This window comes from Ceratotherium simum, chromosome 12 (genome assembly GCF_057802395.1).
Source record: "Ceratotherium simum simum isolate JZ-2026a chromosome 12, ASM5780239v1, whole genome shotgun sequence".
Taxonomy (NCBI): Eukaryota; Metazoa; Chordata; class Mammalia; order Perissodactyla; family Rhinocerotidae; genus Ceratotherium; species Ceratotherium simum.
This window is the reverse complement of record NC_141911.1, coordinates 26,827,973-26,847,088: the sequence shown is the minus strand read 5'-3', so window position 1 is coordinate 26,847,088 and position 19,116 is coordinate 26,827,973. Positions and strand designations below refer to the sequence as shown.

Genomic DNA, 19,116 nt, shown 5'->3' with positions numbered 1-19,116 from the left:
GCCAAGTAAGGGCAGAAATAACATCCGTCTGGATACTATCTAATCTGGGACACCACTCTCTACCTAGTAACTAGCACAGTTCCTGGTACGTAGTTGACATTGAAAAAATATATGTTGAATGAGCATACATAATGAGGAGACACATGGGAAACACAATGCACAGTGCTCTGTTTATGTCAAGTGCTCAATAAATGTTAGCTATAATAACTTGTATTCATATCTCAAATCCTGGTTGTAGGATAAGAGAGTATAAAGATTCCTGTTAAAACAATAGTAATTGACTCTGATGGATTTGTTGGGGAGTTTTTTTTTGGTTTATTCTTTATGGTTCTTTGATGAAGTTAGTTTTTTTCTTTTATATATATCCCTGCCAAGAATATTTGAACGGTGATTATAAAATAGTTGTGTAGTGATAGAGGTTGGTGGTCTTCAAATACACGAATTGACTACAGTCTTTAAATTTTATAGGTCAATTTTTAACTAATTATAAACATAACTGATCTTCAATTACAGTTGTAATCATTAACAAAAAGAAATTAGAGAAAACAAAAGAATTATGGGAGAAATAGGTTTTTTTTTTTACTCCAAATTGATGACATTTTGTTATATCTAAGAATAATGACTAAAAATCTCTGTAGAGTAGTTGTGGCTTATGTCTGCTAGTGGCAGGGTAGGAGGTGGTCTGCTGTCCTCTGTCTCCTAGGCCAAGTCCACTGTCTGATGGCCGTCATGTCAGCATTTGCAATTCAGGTCTGAGGATGGTGTAACTTGTGATCTGGTCAATTTCAGTTTGGGTGAAGCTCCATTTCGCCTCAATCATGGACCTCTCCAAACTTCTATTGTTATTTCTATTCAGTCCAAGCCTGGGTAGAGGTATAGGTTTCTCTTATGCAGCTTTTGCTATAAAGCACTTTAGTTTTCCAAGATAGACTCCATATCTGTCTCCTTAAGCTGATACTTCTGGATTTTATCTACCCAAAGAAGAATCAAATGGCTGCCCCTTGGGTTGGCTTAGAGCAGGTTCAAAGGAAATCTCTTTTCACATTCTTAAATAGAAGGTTGGGATGGTGGCCCAAGCCATTAAAGACATTTCCCTTTCACTGAAATGAAACCCCAGGGAAAGATATTTGGATGCAGATATTTGAACATTTGTTTTCCCTTCTCTTCTCTCTCTCTCTTCCTAATAATATACTTGTGCCAAAAAAGGCATACTTTTATTTTAGTTACCCTATTTTGTAGAGTAACACATATCATCTCATTTTCCAAAGAATAAGGGTATTTTCTCTACTTTATGAGAACAGTGGATGATATGAGTCTTCCAGGATTAGTCTTTACCAAGCTGCTAAGGAGGAGGGAATAAGAGCATCTGAGAAAACTTTTTTCAAAACAACAACCTAACAACTCAGTTTGTAAGGAATTTGCTTCCTGCAAAATTCTATTTTGTTTAACAGGCAACATATTATCAAGGCTCCCCTCCGCTCCCCTTTACATTCTTCCTTAAGAAGTTCTAATCTTATCCCACAGGCAAATGGATGCCTTTGGCTGAATAGGTAAAGATCAGATACTCATAAAGGTAATCATAAAGACAAAAGAGATAATTATGTTATTAATTCTCTAAATGTATCTTTCTTTATACTAGGCATTCACATTGAACACAAAATTAGCAGGAACAGGGGAAAGAATTTGGTGTCGATATTAAGTTACTCAACAGAAAAAATAAGAAAAAAAATTGATATCTAAGAGATACTTGAATATGCCTATGAATATAGTTCGCCATGTATGAATTATGCGGGGTGAGCAGGTAACTTTAGTTTATGAAGATCAAGGAGCTTAATATGAATCTGCCTTTAGTGCACAGTATAGCCTGTTTTGGTTGGCAACATTTAAATTCAAAAGTTGTTGTCTGCTCAATCTTCTCAACCTCAAATTCTCCTCTGCATATCCTATACGCATTCAATCTCTTATCCCTGATTTTTCCTGATTTAGTGAGGAGCAAGGTCTATGTAAAGAAGTTGCTCAGTCAGCACTTAGAAAAGGAAGCAAAATTTGTAGCATTGGCTCTGCTGGTAGATAAACTGTAAGAAAAGATTGCAGTTATTAAAATAAGATAGTGACTGTTAGATGCCTTTGCCAAGAGGTTTATTATAATGGGATATGGATCTTGTTAATTAACTCAGTAAAAAGTATTAAATCTAGAAGGTCCTCTCTGGAAAATATAGAAGAGAAAATTTATTAGCTCTACAGAGTGTTATAAAATCAGCACATTTTCATTCAAAAATGAGTAGTGCCTACTACGTGCCATGTACTCTACTGGTAGGCAGGATAAGTTGGACATTTGATTGAGGCACCAGGATACAGTATTTAAATTCTAAAGTGAAGACCTAGGTGCAAAAGAGAATTTTTAATGGTCATACCAAAATGCAATTTCGTAACGCTTGAAACTTCTGACCTACTTTCAGGTCATAAAATTATCAAGAGTGGATATTGAATGAAAGAGCTTATGAAGATTGAAGGTATTTTTTGGAGTAGTGGTGGGGGTGATGGTGGTTAATTTCTAAATCTGTGCTCTCAAATAGAGCTTGATTTGTGTCTTCCAGTGTTATACGGGAAGAACAGAAAGATGTCAGACACACAATCTAAAGGCAGGAGGCTGCCACTATCAGTCTAGGGGATGGAGAGAGGGAGGGAGTTGGTGTTGCGCTTGAAGTAACTCCACTCTCTTCCAGTGGTGATTCTGTGCTAGAAATGCCAGCGCAGTATCAATTTAAAAGCATTCTGCCCAGAAAACTTTCTACCAGAAGATTAGGAGATTCTAACAAAGAGGCACTCTTTGCAGTGGCCACCAAAAAACCAGAAGTTGAAGACGAAGAGAGCTGGAGAGGGGGCAACCAGGTGAGGAGAAGCGGTTGGAGGGGCCCTAGCAAGAGGGGGTCCATAAACCCATGAAATCACCTATAAAAGAAAAAGTTGGGGTCGGCCCGGTGGTGCAAGCCGTTAAGTGCACACGCTCCTCCGCGGCGGCCCCAGCTTCGCTGGGTTAGATCCTGGGCGCACACCGACGCACCGCTTGGCAAGCCATGCTGTGGCAGAGTCCCATATAAAGTGGAGGAAGATGGGCACAGATGTTAGCCCAGGGCCAGTCTTCCTCAGCAAAAAAAAAAGAGGAGGATTGGCAGATGTTAGCACAGGGCTGATCTTCCTCACAAAAAAAAAGTCAACTTCAAACAACGCTATGCCCAGAGAATATAAAGCCAGTCATGTTAAACTTTCTGGACAGACTATTTCCTTTTCTCTCCCAGCACTCAAATTGTAGAGGATACAGAAGTGTAGACAGCAAGCTGTATGAAAAAGTGCAGAGAAAGAGAGGAAAAATTGTTTGTACCCCCTTCCCAGAAGGTAGGTATCTGCCTAAATCCAGACCTAGCTGATAGAAGAGAGAAGATTTAACTGCAATCTTATTTGAAATTTTAATTATTGCACTGGACTGTATTTTAATTAATAAACTGAAACAATTCTCACTTACATGAGTCTAAGAGTAGGCATAAATGTCATAAGTCTTACCAGAGTTTTCATTCAGAGGAAAAGAAATTTTCCCTGAGGATATTTAAAGGGATACTAGGAAATAAAAATAAAGTCGTGTTGTAAAAATATTCCATCATTCATAATTACATTAGATCGTAGAGGAAAAAATGTGATATAGTCTCTGTCCTCAAAGAGTTAAGTCTGTAATATTGTGTATTTAAAAGAAGATTGATCCTTAAATAGGGTACAGTGGAGATACTTGGGAATGACATTTAACTGAGATAAAGAGGGATAAGAGAAAATTTCCCAGAAAAATGCGATATGAGTCGAGTCTTGAAAGATGAGTTGGTGTGAGCTAGGAGAAGTGAAGAGTGTTCCGGGTAGAAGGAGCTGCACATGGAGCATCGTGATCTATCTTTCTAGAGAGAGCTTTTGCCAAAATGTATTGTCCCTTCCTGTTCTAGCTAGTGAACAAAGTTGGGCCAGAGAACCTGAAAGGAATTGCAAAGGAAGTTTGTGCCTCTGAGTCTCCACAGGTGCAGCTCTCTGCTCTTTGCTTCCTCTCCTCTGTGCTCCACTCTTACCTCTCAAACTTTCTGGAATGAAAATTTTCCTAAAGCAGAGGACATTGTTAGCCCAAACTACAGAGTAAAGAGACTCATAAAGAATTTGAACTCCAAGAGGCTTCTTCCAAATCTCTCCAGTTAAAGCCCTTATCCTCCTCCCACACCAGTTCTAGGCCTTGATTTGGAGGGTGCATGAGTAGGGAAGAGGTGGTTTACTATTTCTGACACAAAGAAAACTACTTTCTCCTTTTAATATTTTCTTATTTTGACTGGATGTCTTGTTTCCACTTATTTGGAAGTCTAAATTGGGTTTTTATTTATTTCTACGCATGGTCATTTATTATATGTATTGTCTACCTACAAAACTCCTGGAAGAGGGAAATAACGTGGACCATATGAAGGCAGATGTTAACCAATAATTCCTGTATAATTCAGAGTCTTGAGATTTTGTAAGACGATAAATGGAATTGAAGAAAAACAGCCAGCAAAGAACCGGAAGTGCAATGTGAAATCGCAATGAATAAAGCTGTGACTAGTTTAAACAATTGAGTGACCGTTTTGTCCACAGGTCATTATTCTGGTCCCTCTCTCCTATAAGACTCAGTCTCTTGGGTTAGCAACAAAAAGACAACATGTAGAGGTCTGATTTTCGATCAGATATCTTTTAACTTGAGGAGCCACATGGAATAACAGAGGAGGGCTCAGCTTAGGGCCAAAGCTCTGCTTCTTGGTCTTGGGTCTTCCACTCTCCAGTTGGATGGCTTAAGGAAAATCATTCATCCCTCCTGGGTCTCTGTTTTGTCATCTAGCAAAGTGCCTTTTCCATTTCAAAATGTTGTTTTTAGAATCAGAAAAATTAACGCATTTTACACTGTCAAACGCCACACAAATGTTAATTCTTATTATTTTGAGAACAGATCTAGTTTTAAATCCTGGACCACTACGTGAGCGCTGGAGAGTTTGAATTCTTTCGCTTCTTACAAGGTATGCATCCTTGGGCAGGTTATTGAATCTCTCTGTGTATTTGATTCTGCATGTGTAAATTGAAAACAATGTCTATTTCACAAGGTTGTTACAAGTTTTAGCAAGATCATACATGCTAATTATCTAGTTGAGTGCCTGACACTTGGTATTCAAAATTTAAGGCTAATTTTTTATTAATATTAAAGTACTACTAATAATAATTGCCCTTATTATTACCTCTCCTTCTAACCTTGCTCCAATTATCTAGCGCTGGAGCTGACAATAGGCCCCTAGTAGCTCTGTCTAGTTTCTAGATATTACCCATTCTCTGTCTAGACAAATGGGCAGACAGACCCATCTGGCTGGATAAAGCATCCAGAGCTTTCTTTCATCATGCTGTTGGAGGGTGGTTCCTTATTTTTCTACTTTCTGGCCTCTGTGTTCATGTGCATTATGGCGGTGTTCTCATGCTTGATTCACTCTCTAACTTTTGATGAAGGATCCAGCAGGATTCCCTGTTGGACCCAGAGACCTAAGATCATTCCAAAGTCAAAATGACATCAAAGTTTGATTCTTTCGCTCCAAGAATGTGGTTAGAGTTTATTCTTCAGGGAATACAATAGCAGTTCTTAGTTCTTTTCAAGCAGAAAAAAGGCCTAAAGCTAACTTCCTCTCACTCTGGGCTCCAGCCACTCTATCAGTGGGGACACATGGGTCACAGCTACACTTAAGCTGCAATTCCTATGAGTATGCTTCTTCCTATTCACAAAATCAAATCAAGATTTGGAGAAGGACCAATAATTATACTTTTCCTTTTCTCATCACTTGCCTAGTATTTTGGATCCTTTTAATCTAAAAACAAACAAAACGAAATAAACAAATTTTTGGACTTGGTCCAAATCCCATTTTCTTTCTTGAGTTGAGAGTAGGTGACTTAACTATTTATTAGGATAGCCTTCTTCGAAATCTATCTCTAAAATGCAAAAGAAATAGAAACAACAATTTTCTTGTCCTTTGTCGATCAACTGATTGATAAATATGAATGATTCCCCAGAAGGTGTATATTGTTACAGGCTCACATTTCCTTATCTGAAATCCTTGGGGCCACATGTGCATCTGGTTTCAGAATTTTTAAGATTTTATAAAGGCAATAAACTATATATATTATGTATTACATAACATTGCCAGCAGAGTCTGTGGTAACACCTTATAATAAAATATGTTTATATTTCTGTGAAACACACAAACAGCCAAGCTAAGTGGAATGAAATAAAGACTATAAAGCCTCCTATCAGTTCAGGGTGTGTTTTGTCCCCAAATTTGGTTAGGTTATGTCAACTTTTGCTCATAAATGAGCTATAAAAACACACTTAGATTTTATAATTTTTTAGTTTTGGAATTTAACATAAGAGAGTGTGAACCAAGCTGTACCGAGGTAAAAGGTAATGATAGAAAGTTTTCACCTATGCTCAAATTGTACATATTTGGAGCAATCCAACTCACACAAAAAGGGACGTGTAGTGACATCATGGACCATCTATTTCAGAATTTTTGGCCCCAGTTTCATCTGTGTACCTTTGTAAATTATCATAACATAAATTTTCAATTTTAGCAAGTTGCCAATAAAGTCTTGACTCCTGACCCTCTTTCAAGACTGCTGCTATCTAGCATTTCCACTGCAATATGTAGCATCTCCATCTAGTTATTCCTCAATCAAGAAATAAGACATTATTCCTGTTGACATTTTCTTCTCCCTAACCCTGAACCAATTTTGAATTCACCATCCATTCTTTTCTTTTTTCGATTATAAAAGTAGCTCTCAAATACACTCCACACAGACACTGAAGTGTTTCTTTGTAAACATTTTTCATATTATGTCAACCCATTGCTTAATACACTTCAATGATTTTTCATTGCATTTTAATATAAACAAATTCTTCACAAGAAGTATAATTTCTGGGCGATCTGGCCCCTGCCTATCTCTCCTACATTATCTTATACCATTCTCTTCTACCTGTTTGCTATTCCTGGAAAACTCAAAATTATTTCTCTTTTAAGGCGTTATATACATTGTGTCTTCTACGGAGCGCTCTTCACCTCCAACACCTTGTGTGACTATCTCCTGCTCATCCTTGTTTAACTGCTATTAACTTAAAGACACTTTCCCTGAACCTAAAGTAGGTCTCCACTCTTACTCTTTTCACAGGACCCTGGTCCTTTCCTTCAACTTATCACAATTTGATTATATAGTTATTTCTGTGTTTTTTGGTTAATGTCTGTCTCCTGCATTAGATCATAAGACACACAGGGGCAGGATCCATATCTTTTGAGTCACTACTATGTATCCAGTGCTTAGCAGAGAGCCTGACATAGGGTAAGAGCTCAAAAATGTTGGATAAATGAATGCATGAATAAATGAATAACTTAATTGGTAGTAACTAACAGATAACAAAGCAGTCTCACACTCATTATCACATTTATTCTCAAATCAGCCATGTGAGGTAAGCAGGACAGGTATTATGAGCACCAGGTTATGGATAAACAGGCCGAACTTAAAAAGTTTAAATGATTTGATTAGAATCACATAAGACTGAGAATAATGTCTTAGATTTCTGATTCTTAGCAAATCCTTTTTTTTTTTACTATTTTCCTCCAACTACTCTATATTATTTCTGTCTTTGAAAATGAAAGTAAATTTTGAAATTGTGCTTATAAATTTCAATAGGAAAAATTTATATAACAGAATTGTAGGTACTTGAATTAAATTCCTGGAATGAATCTTGCTTCTAATTGTTTCCTTTACCAGTTGGACTTTATGAAAGTTCAGAGGAGAAAACACAAAGGTAACCTACTTGAGGGCCCAGAATCACATGTATAAAATGGTAAAAGAGTACAGTAAGATACACCTAACCTTGCATTAGAGGGTGTGTTCAAGGATTGAACATCAAGTAAAAAGAATGAAAATCTGCCTATTATAAGGGAAAAATATCTGAATAAAGGCATTTTCTTATTATTTACCTAAGAAATCTTATTGAGGCCTTCTTTGTTGATTAGGGAGTATTCTTCTGGTCTCATGCATGCCAAAACTCTGTAAACACAAATAAAGAATATTTAATCGCTCAAAAATAATTTTCTGAATGAGGACGTAAACAAATGAAGTTGTATTTTGAGTGGAGAAGAATATCCCAGGAGACCAATCTCCTCTTGACCTTGTTTTTCTTATCTATAAAATGAAAGGCTTGACTAGATGTTTCATACAGTAATTTTTAATTCCTAATTCCTTCATGTAGATTCAACAATTAGGAGGGAGATGCTGTAATTGTGAAGTCCTTAATATAAAATGGGCAAAGTGGCCTGACCTATTTCTCAATTTCATATCATTGGGATTTAAAAATAGTCTCTAACGGACATGTTAAATGAAGGCAAAGTTCTGTTATAGATTTTGACAATTCCACAAACCAGGTCAGACCACCTTCACACTGCTAGATCATCAAACAGTCTCTCTCAAAGTTTTAGGTCATATTCACTAAGTGCCAGAAATGGTTGACAGTAAGAGACACAGTATGAGTCAAAAGCGAGGTAGCTATTGCCAAGAAAAGATATTACAGCAGACTTTCCAATATACACTGTTTCCTTCAGGAAATATGGAAATTAGTTTTCCAGGAATGTGTCCGTGAACTCGGACATGGGAAGACAAGTCTGAGTGTAGAGTGACTCTAGGCACATGTAGCAGACTGTAAAGTCTATTTGCTCATGATTCATGCAGGAGAGAACAATGGCATAACAGGTTAGCCAGTTACCAGCCTGGGCCCTGAAATTATGGAGATCTGGGTTTGAATCCTGGCTCTGGTATTTGCTTTTTTTGTGGTCATAGGAAAGTATTATTCTGTCTATGCTCAGTCTATAAAATTATAGAAATCTCTCTTTCTATAAATGAGACAATACATGTAAATACTTATACCCTAAAATGTTACCTTTTGCCGTACAGTTTGTTCCTTACATGAGAAAATTATTTCTATTTCAATGCAAACTTTTCACACTCCCAGGTTGTAGCTAAAATGAAAGGAGAGAGAGGAAAGAAACCATATATATTATCAAAACAGTTACTAAGAAATATTTGTTTTAAGTTTTGATTATTTTAAATTGATCTAACTAGTAGTTGACGATAATGCATTTTTTGAGATAATAAAGAACTGCCTAAATTAGATAGTAAGTCCCCCTCCCATTTTTTTGCCATTTTGTTTGCTTGGAGTGGCTCCATCTGAAGTGTTTTTCCCACCTGAGTTCAGGCTTTCTGGGGGCTGCTCTTCATTTTCACATGATTATCTTTGGCTGCAAAGCTCCCAGATTACAAAGCAACAAATGCAGTGTGGTGATTGTCCATAATTGTAAATCCACCCGCTCTTTTTCCATTTTTGTTCATTGTAAGTAATCACATTTTTGTTCTCAGCTAGAGAGCATCATGTACATTAATTGGCATTGAGGTTGCTACTGGCTACCACTTCTATTTTGGAAAAGTATTTGAGGCAAAAACATGTAAATTCCAATCTAAGCACTTCAGTTATTTGAATTCTTTTAAAGCAGTTCTCAGAAAAAGCATGCACAGGCATTGGCCTTGATTATCTAGATACAAATAGAAGCTTAATATAGAGGAAATAATATGAGAATTCACATCTTACATTGGGCACAGGGTGAGGTATCTTCAGAAAAGATGAACTGGGACAGGAACAGATATAAACCCTTTCTAAGCAAGTCCTAAATTTCAAGTAATTTGCAGTGAAAAATAAAGGAGGGTGGGATGATTCAGTGCTCTTTGGCAAATGTTAATTTTCTGACCAGGAATTTGACTAGATTAGGAAATCTTGATGTGGATATTTGTGGTTTGCAGGCTGTAAGTTGGATAACTAATTTTGAGAATGACCTATAAATGTGAAAGAACACATACCAGAAAGACTAGGTCCTACTGCTGGTTGCATCATATTCTTACCATTTAAGGCCCCTCTGAGTATCTGGGTTTCCCTAGTGTGTGTCATGGAACTCAAGGTCTGGAAATTGCTCAAACAGTCCATTGGTTTCTTAAGATTCCTTTTCAAATACTCATAATGTATCTGAGCATATTAAAGAACTAGGAGAATTACTACAGAAAAGAATCCTTTTCAATTTTGTTTAGCCCAGCATTTTCCAAATTTGTCTGGCCATGGAACCTTACTTTTGGAGTAATAATACCAATTAAAATCAAGGACACAAATAAAAGAACACTGGGTTAAGTACTGGCTGCAAAGAGAACTCTTCAGTTGCAAGTATTCACCTGGTAGTTAACTCTTAAAACCAATCAAGTTTACAGCTTTAACACTTAAGAATGTCATTATGAATTAATTTTCTGATTACAGAGCCTCTCATTTTTCAGGAGACAATATCCTAATGGAATGAGGATAGTTATAATTACACTAATAACTATTATTTTTTGAAAAGCTACTAGGTGTCTGGCATTATGCAAGGTACTTGACATGTGCAAATTTATTTAAACTTCATAACAAGCCCATAAGGCATACAGATATTATCAATAACTTCAAATAAGAAAAGAGATTTAAAAATGTTAAGTGACTTTAAAAAAATTACACAATTACTTAAGGTAGATCTGAGATTTGGATCCATATTTTCTGCCTCTTAATTATCTAGGAAAGAATGTAAAGGGTAGGAGGTGAGAATCTGTAAGAGGAGACCCACCCACTGAGATTTCTGTGCAGTTAGAGAGTGTGGCCAAGGTGAAAGAACTGGACTCCTAGAAAGATTGGTCAACTGAGGCATAGGTGGGAGAGGAAAGCACATATATTTGGCCTGATTCATAGTTAGTTCATGCTGATACTAATTAACAGACTACAGAATTATGGGGCTCAAAGAATTTCCTAAGCTTATCTCATGTATCATTTTATCTTTTGATAAATCAATTACATGGGTCGATTTTTCTGAGGGATCCCTCCCAACACCTAATTTTGCAGTCACACAATGGATAACACTGAGCATTAATCTTATGACTAAATAATGAATTGCCTAACTGATGATTGGCTTATCATAAGGAAAACACCTTTCCCAATGGAAAATCTGCAGTTGTTATTCTTAATTATGTGCATCTCTAAATCTCATTTTAAAAATTACTGAGCTAATTCTTATAATAGTTGCTAATGAGTTAATAAAATAGAGAGTTGATTTTTTCTATATATGAGTGAGTGTACTATGATAGAATTTAATTATATTGGAAGGTTAAAAACAAAAAAAAAAACAAGAAATCTCACCTTCAGGGTGTTGAATGATAGTGGAGAAAACTGTGCTTTATGGTAAATCTTTGACTACTTCACAACATTTGCTCACTTTCATGGCTGATCAGTGATCAAAACTTGTGTCTTCCTTTGAATAATCTCTTTCTGTGTCACTTTTTTTGACTCTTATGCTCTAGTCCATGGATTGGTCATTTTTTGACCTGGGCTGTCACTGCTTCTGGGATAGTCGCCTCTTTCATTTCAATCCCAACACAACCTCTGAATTGCTACTAGAATGACCTCTGAGGAGCAGCTTTGAAAACCTCACTATCCCACTTAGGTGTTTTGATGCCACAATGTCCCACATCATAATTGTTCACAAAAAGGCCACAGCCTTACTTTTTTAGATTCATTTGCTAGAGCAAATGTGCTTTAGCTTGCAAATATGTGTCCAGTTACAGAAGACACTTCCGTTCCTCAGGCATAGCAAGGAGTCTCAGTTATTCTTCTGAGTCCTCTTCCTCAATGCTCTCCTTCACCTGGGTAGATACTATTCATTTCAAAGTCCAGCTCAGACATCACTTCTTGTAAGAAACATCTTTTGTGATGAGTAAAGTGCTCTTGTAATAGCATTTGCTATTGGATATAAATGTTTTTGCCTCTCTTCTGACTAGAATGATGGGAGGGACTTTGGGATTTGTCTCTGAAATCCCATTAGCTAAATCAGTAAATGTCTAATAAGTTTCTAAATCCAGATAGTGCTGGACTCAGGATAACAAGATGCAGTTTCTGAGCTTAAAAAAGTTATAGTCTAGTTGGGAAACAGAGAAATGTATAGACAATCACACCACCATAAAGCAAGCGTTATGGTATATAATCAAAGTGAACCATAAAAGCACAGAAAATGAGATCCAAACTCAGTATGGAAGGAAGGGGTCATTCCATGAATATCACTCCTAATCCTGAAAGACTAAGTATGTTGAATAAATAACTATGTCACCTACCACTTTTTATGAACATGCATTGCTCAAGACCTAGCTAAGCAATAGCTCTGGCCTATTCATAATCCATAATCCAATCCAACAAATCCATAAAAGTTTAATCCATGGTACAAAATCCATTTAGATCCACAAAATTAAATATCTTGGACATATTTCTTCAAAAATAAATCTAGGTGTTTTTTAAATGATTTTTTCCTCTATCTAGAAAAAGAAAATACATCTTGTGCTATTTCAAAAACTGTTTCAAAAGAGGTTAAATTAATTATGAAAATGGCAATTAATTGGTTGTAGCTTCTTGGAGTGTGATGTTGGGAATGATTCTGAGGTTGTGTCTTGGTTCCGTGATAAAGGGTGCTATAATAGGTGGGTAATGTCTGTCAGGGAGTGAAACTTAAAACTGCCAATTCAGCCTTAAAGGTTGCTCATTTAGTTCAAACCAGCATTTTACACTTGAAAAAATTGAGGCACGGAGAGGTGAAGTCACATTGTCACACAATGAATAAGGGTCAGAAACAGGAACAAACCTTAACTCTTTTGTTTCTGAGGCCAATGAACTTTCTCTTAAACAGGACTACTATTTCTGATATTTTTCAGTGTAGAGAAAAAATTTTCTGTGTCTTTTCCTCAAAGAGTGAAAGTAAAACAATACAAAATTTTATGAATTATAAGAGGTAATTAACTGTATCTTTTATAAAATTATTAATTTTGGATTCTTCATTCTCATCAGAGATAAAAAAGAGAATAACAAATGATTCTTATACTGTCCCTGAATGGTCCTTTATCCTGGAAAAGCTGGTATTGTTTGGAAAGCTTAGAAAGCCCAAGCTACCAAAGAAGGTATTGAAATGTCATCTAAACAAACAAAAGTAAAATAAAGTCCAATACCCGTATTTTTGGGTTTTCTCAGTATTATTATTTATGTTTTTTCTCCAAACATAATTATTCATAATAAGAAAAATATTTTCTGAGCTTTAATTAATAGATCAAACAAGTAGTTCCTGCATTTTACAAAAAGAGAGAAATATGTAAGAAATATATTAAATTATTCCTGGTGTTTAAAGATTTCTCACTCACCATCTATTATTTCCTTCTCATTTGATATCCTCCTCCTTAAGTCATTTCAAAAAAAGATTTTTCTAACTGTGAATCGTTCAAAATATATTGTTCTATTGTGACACAACTTCAGAGTGCTTCATCGTACAGCACTGCTGAGGAGAACTTTCTGAAATGTTGGGAATATTCTGTGCAGCCTAATATGGTAGCCACTAAGTATGTGTGGCCACTGAGCGCCTGAAATGTGGCTAGTGCAACTGAATTTTTAATTTTACTTAATTAAAATTAGAATTAAAAATTAAAATTAAATAGAGCTGGTTCTGCATGTAAGGAGCTTGGAGGCTGCCACTTCATCCTAACAACAAGTCACAAGCTGAACAGACTTAAAAATCAATAATTTTTGATTATTCAAAATCAAAATCAATCTTCTAGGATCCATAAAAGGGGTGAGTACACAGGAAAACCATTGCGCCTGAGATTGGAGAGACAGACAAACAAATCCGGAGAATAACAACTTACCAGAGCAGAGGCTCACAAGTGGAAATCTTTATTGGAAGTGGTACTGGGGTAGAAAAACCTGTACTGTAATTGATGCATTGCCAGGGGTTCAGTGTGGACAACTCTGAGGGTTAAAAACTCCAGGGGGTCCCAGTTATAAGGGGATCCCCACAATTTTCTGTGACTTACCTCCAGGAGCTCAACCAGGTTCTCATAGTAAATATTAGAGAAAAATCCCCTCATGCTTCTAGCAGGGGGAGGGGAAAAGAAAACATTTTGAGATACATCAGAGCACCGTGTTCTTTTTAACAAGGCCTGTCCTCAAGAGAAACTAGTTAATCAGAGCCTAACCTTCTGGGGTATTGTCAGAGCCTAACTGACCTGGGGGAATGGAAATATCCCACTCCAGTCAGGTCCAGCCTTTCATGTGGGAGAAGGAAAATACTCAACTCCAATCAACTCTAGCCACCCTCCCCCACCTAAGGGAGGAGAAAGAAAATTAAAAACACTTGTGAAGGTTACAGTCCAGAGGCATAGGCCCACTAAAAGACTGAAACCTAATCACAGAACTATAAAATGCTTCCCCTCCTCCTACATCTCACCACCACATTACTGAAGTCTATTTACAGCAGTTCATTTTACCTGGTATATCATGTCTAGCTCTCAAGAAAAAATTATAAGCATACCAAAAGGCAAAACACACAATTTGAAGAGACAGAGCAAGTATCATAACCACACATGGCAAAGATGTCGAAATGATCAGATAGGGAATTTAAAACAACTATGATTAAGACGCTAAGGGCTCTAATGGATAAAGTAGACAGCACGCAAGAACAGATGGGAATGTAAGCAGAGAAATGCAAATCCTAAGAAAGAGCCAAAAAGAAGTGGCAGAGATAAAAAACACTGTATCAGAAATGAAGAGTGCTTTTGATGGGCTTACTAGTAGACTGAATATGGCTGAAGAAATAATTTTTGAGCTTGAGGATACATCAATAGAAATCTCTAAAACTGAAAAGAAAAGAGAACAAAGACTGCAAAAAAAAAGGGAGCCGGCCGGGTGGCACAAGCGGTTAAGTGTGCGTGCTCTGCTTCAGTGGCCTGGGGTTTGCTGATTCGGATCCCAGGCATGCACAGAGGCACTGCTTGGCAAGCCATGCTGTGGCGGCGTCCAATATAGAGTGGAGGAAGATGGGCACGGATGTTAGTCCAGGGTGGGTCTTCCTCAGCAAAATAGGAGGATTGGCAGATGTTGGCACAGGGCTGATCTTCCTCACACAAAAAAAACAACAGACCAGAAAATCCAAGGAGAGTGGGACAACTACAAAAGGTATAACATACATGTAATGAGAATACCAGGAGAAGAAAGAGAGAAAGCAACAGGAGAAATATTTGAGACAATAATGACAAAGAATTTTCCCAAATTAATCTCAAACACCAAACCACAGACCCAGAAAGCTCAGAGAACAGCAAGCAGGATAAAAATCCCCCCAAACCTATAACCAGCCATATCATTTTCAAACTACAGAAAACCAAAGATAAAGAAAAAAATCCTGAAAGAAGCCAGAGGAGGAAAATAACCTTACCTAAAGAGAAACAAAGATAAGAATTACATTCAAATTCTCCTCAGAAACCATACAAGCAAGCAGAGAGTGGAGTAAAATACATAAGGAATGAGAGGAAAAAATCTACTAACTTAGAACTCTGTACTCTGTGAAATTTCCTTCAAAAGTGAGAAAATAAAGACTTTCTCAGACAAACAAAAATTGAGGAAATTTGTTGCTAGTAGACCTGCCTTGCAGGAAATGTTAAAAGAAGTTCTTGAGAGAGAAGGAAAATAATATAGGTCTGAAACTCAGGTCTACATAAAGAAAGAAAGAGCATAAAAGAAGCATTAAATGAAGGTAAAATTTATGTTTCTTATTCTTAATTGATCAAGCAGATAGTTTGTTAAAAATAATGACAGCAATAGTATATTTGATTATATATGCTTGTATGTATCTTTATATAGATATATATATACACATATATATGCTTATATGTAAGTGAAATGAATGACAACAATGATACAAGGACAGGAGAGAGGAATTAGGATTATTTTGTTATTACAGGATACTCATACTCCCCATTAAGTGGTATAGTATTATTTGAAAGTGGACTTGGATTAGCTCTAAACGTATATTGTGAAGTCTAGGGCAACCATTAGAAAAATTAAAAAAAAGTATAACTAATATCCTAAGAAAGTAGAGAAAATGGAATGAAAATAAATGTTCAATTGAAACTACAAAAGGCAAAAAAAAACAGAGTGGAAGACAAAAATAGGAACAAAGAACAAGGGCAACAAATAGAAAACAGTAATGAATATGGTAGATATTAATCCATCTAGATCAATAATCATTTTGAACATCAGTGGTCTAAATGCATCAATTAAAAGACAGACATTGTCAGAATGGATCAAAAAACAAGACCCAACTATATGTTGTCTACAAGAAACTCACTTTAAATATAAAGAAATACATAGATTACAAGTAAATGTATGGAGGAAAATATACCATGCTAACACTAATTAAAAGAAAGCAGGAGTAGCTATATTAATTTTAGACAGAGTTGACTTCAAAGTAAAGAACATTATCAGGAATAAAGAAGGGCATTACATACTGATAAAGGGGGCAATTCTCCAAGAAGACATAGCAATCATTAGCGTGTATATGCCTAAGAACAGTGTCAAAATAGGCGAGGCAAAAACTAATAGAACTGCAAGGAGAAATAGTTGATTCCACTACCATAGTTGGAGATATCAACACTCCTCTATCAGAAATGGACAGATCCAGCAGGCAGAAAATCAGTAAGGACATAGTTGAACTCAATAACACCATCAGTCAACTGCATATAATTGAGATCTATAGACGAATTCATCCAATGACAGCAGAATACACATTCTTCTTAAACTCACATGGAATATTCACCAAGATAGACCACATTCTGAGCCATAAGACACACCCTAACAAACTTAAAAAAATAGGAATAAGACAATATCTGCTCTCAGACCACAATGGAATTAAACTAGAAATCAACAACTTAAAGATTATTGGAGAATCCCAAAATACATGGAGATTAAATGATTCATTTCTAAATAACACATGGGTCAAAGAAGAAATCTTAAAAGAAATTTAAAAATATTTTGAAGTACATGAAAATGAAAACACAACTTATCAAAATTTGTGGGATGCAGTTAAAGCAGTACTTAGAGAGAAATTTATAGCATTGAATGCATATTTTAGAAAAGAAAAAATATCTAAAATCAGTAATCTAAATTTCTCACTTTAGGAAACTAGAAAAAAAGAGCAAATTAAATCTAAAATATGCAGAAGAAAAGAAATGATAAGAATTAGAGCAGAAATCAATGAAATTGAAAACTGGAAATCAATAGAGAAAATAAACAAAACCAAAAGCTGGTTCTTTGAAAATATTAATAAAACCATAAAACCTCTAGCAAAACTAACTAAGAAAACAAGAGAAAGAACACATATTACTAATATCAGAAGTGAAAGGGGGGACATTACTACAGATCCTATGGAAATGAAAAGGATAATAAAGGAATACTATAAACAACTCTGTGCCCGCAAATTTGATAACCTAGATGAATTAGATCAATTCCTTGAAAGATGCAATTTGCCAAAACTCACGCAAGAAGAAATAGACAATCTGAATAGGACTATATCTATTAAAGAAATGGAATCAATAATTAATAACCTTCCAGAACAGAAAACACTAGGCCCAGAGCCAGAATTTGCTGGTGAATTCTGCCAAACATTTAAGGAGGAAATTATACTAATTCTCTATAATATCTTTCAGAGGATAGAGGCAGAGAGACTACTTCCTAACTCATTTTATGAGGCCAGCATTACCCTATCCAAAACCAGACAAAGATATTAAAAGAAAAGAAAACTGCAGACCAATATCTCTCATGAAAATGAGCGCAAAAGTCTTTAACAAAATACTGGAAAATAGTATCCAACAATGTTAAATATCTAGAGATTCAATGCAATCCCAATTAAAATTCCAGCAAGTTATTTTGTGAATAATGACAAACTGATTCTAAAGTTTATATGGACAGGCAAAAGACTCAGAATAGCCAACATAATATTGAAGAAGAAGAACAAAGTTGGAGGACTGATGCTACCTGACTTTAAAACTTACTATAAAGTTATAGTAATCAAGATGGTGTGGTATTGGTGAAAGAACAGATAAATAGATCAGTGGAATGGAATAGAGAGCCCAGAAGCTGACCCACATTAACAGAGACAACCGATCTTTGATAAAGGAGCAAGGCAATACAGTGGAGTGGGGAGAGTTTCTTCAACAAATGGTGCTGGAACAACTGGACAACTACATGCAAAATATGCAAAGAACTCTAAAAATTCCACAGTAAGAAAAACAATCTGGTTTAAAAAGGGTCAAGACCTTAACAGACATCTCACTAAAGAAGATGTACAGATGGCAAATAAGCATATGAAAAAATACGCCACATCATACGTCATCAGGGAAATGCAAATTAAAACTGATAACACTATACACCCATCAGAATGGCCAAAATCTGGAACACTGACAACAGCAAATGGTGGCAAGAATGTGGAGCAACAGGAATTCTCCTATATTGCTGATGGGAATGCAAAATGGTACACTTTGGAAGACAGTTTGGCAGTTTCTTACAAAACTAAACATACACTTAAAATCCAGCAATTACGCTCCTTGTTATTTGCCCAAAGGATTTGAAAATTTATGTCCGCACAAAAACCTATGCATGGATATTTCTAGCAGCTTTATTCATAATTGCCAAAACTTGGAAGCAACCAAGATGTCCTTCAGTAGGTGAATGTATAAATAAAATGTGGTACATTCTGACAATGGAATATTATTCACTGCTAAAAAGCTATCAAACCAGAAAAAGACATGAAGGCAACTTAAATACATCTTACTAAGTGAAAGAAGCCAATCTGAAAAGTCTATGTACTATATGATTCCAACTATGTGATATTCTGGAAAAGGAAAAACTATTGAGACAGTAAAAAGTTTAGTAGTTGGAGGGAGGATGAATAGGCAGAACACAGAGGATTTTTAGGGAAGTGAAAATATTCTTTATGATATTATAATTATGGATATATGTCAATCATTATACATATGTCCAAATCCATAGAACATCAAGAGGGAACCCTAATGTAAACTATGCACTTTGGTGATTATGATGTATCAATG

General features: G+C 36.0%; 1 protein-coding gene across 6 annotated transcripts in view; it reads left to right on the top strand.

Moving 5' to 3' along the window:
* The window catches only part of LOC147915802 (uncharacterized), a 298,801-nt gene that overhangs the window by 146,718 nt on the left and 132,967 nt on the right, over nt 1-19,116 (top strand). Inside the window, exon 4 of one of the 6 annotated variants that reach the window (XR_015553792.1) lies at nt 5,006-6,252. The exons of the other annotated variants lie outside the window; for them this stretch is intronic. The gene's annotated coding sequence lies outside the window, so the exon portion shown is untranslated. Of the gene's footprint in view, nt 1-5,005; nt 6,253-19,116 lie in introns of those variants that run through there. 6 annotated transcript variants of the gene reach the window in all.